This window comes from Micropterus salmoides, unplaced genomic scaffold, assembly GCF_014851395.1.
Source record: "Micropterus salmoides isolate LMB-PRFRI ecotype aquatic unplaced genomic scaffold, ASM1485139v1 Ms_hic_scaffold_6, whole genome shotgun sequence".
NCBI classification, from domain to species: Eukaryota; Metazoa; Chordata; class Actinopteri; order Centrarchiformes; family Centrarchidae; genus Micropterus; species Micropterus salmoides.
The window spans coordinates 2510346-2514490 of record NW_024044348.1 but is presented as its reverse complement, the minus strand read 5'-3'; positions in this window follow the sequence as shown (position 1 = coordinate 2514490).

The following is a 4145-nucleotide window of genomic DNA, read 5'->3' as shown; positions in this document are numbered from 1 at the left end:
TGCAATAAAACAAGCTTTCCCGCGTTTTTATTTTGTAGGCAAAACCACTAAGAGAAGTGATTATGTGAGTAACTGTTGCTGTCATGACTGAGATCTATTTCAGCAGCCATCAAGTATTATTTATTATTATATTTATTATTCTGCCGCTATCAAAGTAACGTAATCTGGCAGCAGGCCTGATATTACTGTTGGCGGGCAGTTTTGGCGAGGGTCCATAATCACAGAGAGAATGAACGTGTTTCCATTGTCAATGTATGTATAAACTTTATCTAACGTGTGGTTTATGATGGACTGTGGTGCAGAAACAGTGACAGTGTTTCACACTCTTGGCTAACTGTCAGAGGCAAAGTCACAGTAACATATGGTTTAGTGATAAATAAATAATTTCTTAATAAATCTACCTAAAGAAACCTAATTTCTTGACTGGCTGTCTCAGAAGAGACATATTTTGTGCTGTGTCAGCCACCGTAGCTGTCCTACGCTCTTTGAAAGGTTAGAGGGCAGTGGTAGGCTGGACAGATGGCTGCAATTCACAACCCTCGCCACTAGATGCCACTAAATCTTACACACTGAACCTTTAAATAAATATGAACTTGAATATAAAATAGGAGAATAAAAAAATGTATTAAAAATATACTAAAGAAAAACGCTGGTGGAGCGTTGTCGGTGAAATGTGCTGAACTTAACGGACCTCCTGATGTACAGAAATGCAAGTCTCTTAAGGAGAAATCAACCAACAGAATCCATAAGCAGATTTGTGATCAGTGAATAGCGAGGTTGCAACCTGAGATCTGATCCTGAATCTGCTCCCAGCTCCTTCTGGTCCTGGGTAAACCTGCACTCCTCCTGAATACCATGGAAACCAGTCCTACCAGATAACAGGTGATAACAGCCGCCGACACGTTAACCTGCTGAAGCTGTGTATGTGTGTGTTTCAGTGTGTGGTCACACGCTTTCTACGAGGCCTCAAATCTTATCGAGCGGAGAACAATCTGCCCTCTGTGGGAACAATCTGAGCATTAAACAGACTTAACTTACCAGCAGTGTTCAGACCTGCACACGTGGACTCAAACTGAGGGGAAACCTGAACTAAGCCGCCACACAGGATTACACACACACACACGAGAGAACGCTGTGTGTTTACCGTTTCTAGGTTACACAGAAAATGCTGAAAAACACGGATGTGAGAATGTTTTTTTTCACTAAAAGTTTTCTTCACCGTCACCTTCCTCAACCTTTAACCAGACTGAGTGGTGTGAAAACGTCGCTTTGAACTAAAGAAACTACTGTTCTATGATCACAAATGATCAATAACTTTCAAGGCTAATCAAGGCTGGGTAAGGGACCTTAAAAGTTGAGGATGAACTGAGTCTGCAGCGTTTGATCAGGTTGCTACTGACGGAATCACTTTCAGCTTCATTTGATGAATGAAAAAAAAGGCGAGAGGAAAACATTTCCAGTCAGAAGTGAAGCCGCTGCAGAAGCGCCCTAAACCTGCGTCCTCTCCAGCAGCCAGCAGCACCAATCGGCCAAACTCGAGGCTTCAAAACGGCAATCCACAAACCAACAGGTGACGTCACCATGACTACGTCCACTTCTCATATAGAGTCTGTGGTTGCAGCCTTAAAGTAAGGAGTTGAAGCATCTCGGGGTCTGGTTCACCAGCGAGGGTGAAGTGGAGCGCGAGATGGTTTGGCGGATCAATGCAGCGCCAGCAGTACTGCAGCGCTGTAACGGGCTGGTGTTCTGAACCGTGTTCTGAACAGACTCACAGACGCCGTTAGCTGACAAAACAAGTCCTTTTAAGACGCCATCTTGGACTTTCTGACACTTTCGACCAACTGATTAATTGAGAAAATAATCGGCTCATTAATCAACGAGGACAGTAACAAAATATAACCAAGATCTAAAGGAAACAAATTCAACATTTACCTGCACATGTAGGCACCAACTCATCCCTCATCATAAACCAGACTCAGTTCATTAAGAAACTTTAAAACTAAAACTATAAGGCTCTTATTTTTCCCCTACATGTAAAAAGGTTCCTCTAGTAAAGCTCTGTCACCACTTCTAATCCAACTGAGGGCTCAAACTAACGATTATTTTCTGCAGACTATCGTCTCAAACCGATCATTTTGTCAGAAAATAGAGAGAAACGTCCGTTGAGGTTTCGTTCTGTCCGACCAGCAGCCCAAAACCCCAAAGACCAGTTTCAGTTTAATGAGATATAAAACACAGAAAAGTAGAAAATCCGAGAAATTTGAGAAACACCTGATTCCTAAAACAGCTGCTGACTAATTGCTGCAGCTCTGAACAAACTTCAACTTCTTAAATTGTGACATAAATGCTGGTGGTTTTTATGGTAAACTGCAGATGTAAGAAAAACACCGTGAAGAAGAAACTCAGCTGTAGAAAGAAAAGCATGAGCACTGAATCTCTCTCTCTCTCTGACAAAAGCTCCAGTGTTGTTCACCTGATCTGTCGTCTCTCAGGACGCCGGCTGTAAAACGATCAGCTGAGAAAAGCAAACAGAGCGAGCAGAAATAAAGAAACTGATTTTGAGCTCACCTGTTCGACCGTCACACACACTCCTGCTTCCTCTCAGTGCCGAGCTCCATTCATTCCTCTCAGGTATGACTCACCTCTCCTCCCTCTCTGATGTCAGAACAAAAATGCAGCCACGCTGGTGGAGTTTTTTTTTTTTTTTTGGTTTAAAGCTCCTTCCCTTCCTCTGCGACAACAGACGTCTGACTCACCGTCCAATGAGATGTCTGTCTTCCAGAGCTCCTGCAGGCAGGGGGCGTGGCTGAGGTCCCAGGTCTTTCTTGTGCTGAACATGACCGTCGGGCTGAGCAGAGCGCTGGACCGCTGGACCGGCTGCAGGAACACAGGAAGCAGAAAGAGCATTAGACCCGTCTTTTCACAATAAAACCGGAATCAATTTACCAAGAGGGAAAGTGCTCGTAAAGGACTTGGCTGTAAAAAGCCTGAAGGATTATCAATCGATCAGCCGGCTGCAAATGGATCTGCTCACATGTGCAGAGTGAATCTTCTCCCTCGGAGCCAGGGGTCAAAGTCCGACAAAATCACAACACCTGCGTCCCCCCAAGAGCCTCCCGTCACCCCCCTTACAACTACAATTCACACAATGCTTTGTGCATGTAAAACAGGAAGTGTCCTGTTGCCATGGAGTCAGGGACAGACTTTTAGGCTGAGTTCGAAAAGGATAAATACGCCGTCTCAGAAGGCGTTTAACAGGACAGCGAGGCAGCGGGCGCCGTTCTCTTGCGATGCCTTCAAACCGACCCTGTAACGGTCAGTTTTGAAGGCAGCATCGATGCTGCCTATTACCCATAAATCTGTGCGCCTACGGGTGCTCACGGAAAATGGGCAAGATGGCGAACCAAAAAAAGACAAATTCAGTCTCCAAATATAAGTTTTTAATAAAGTTTTCACTTTGATTTTTGAAAAGTTAGCGGGAGCTAAACACTGGACTCATCATATCCGGACGTGACGGTTACTAACCAACCGAGTTTGTTCAGTAGGATTTCTGAGGCGTCCGTTTGCCTATTCAACAGCTAGCTACCTGACGCTAAGGCTAGTAACCGACAACCAGTACAGACGCCAGACGGCGTGCTGACATCACACGATGCCTTCTGTTTGGAACAAAGCCGACCGATACATCAGTGTGCAGATATTATCGGCTGACATAAATATAAATCAGTATCGTGTTGATAACAGCAGATAAGTGACAAAAAACAAAACAGAGACGAAGACGGATCCAATTCAATCACGTTATGAGTGTTGTCGTTGCACTGTTTGTCCACCAGAGGGCGCTCTGCAGCAGCACAGCAATCAGCTGACATGATCAGCTGTTCTTCAGCTCTAAGTGCTATTTATAACAATGAAAAGTTAAATTTAAAACTGCATGTTATCTTGGTGAAGTCTCACAATTACACATAAATAATGTTTGAGAAGAAAAAAACCCCAGGAGATCAGCAGATATCAGTCTTAAAAATCCTCAAATATCAAAATCAGTATCAGTCTTAAAAATCCCATCTCTGTCAGCTGTAGTTAGTTTGTTACTGAGGAGCATTTTAAATTTAAACCAAGTGGTCAGGCGTCATCGCTGGAGGTTAAATTAA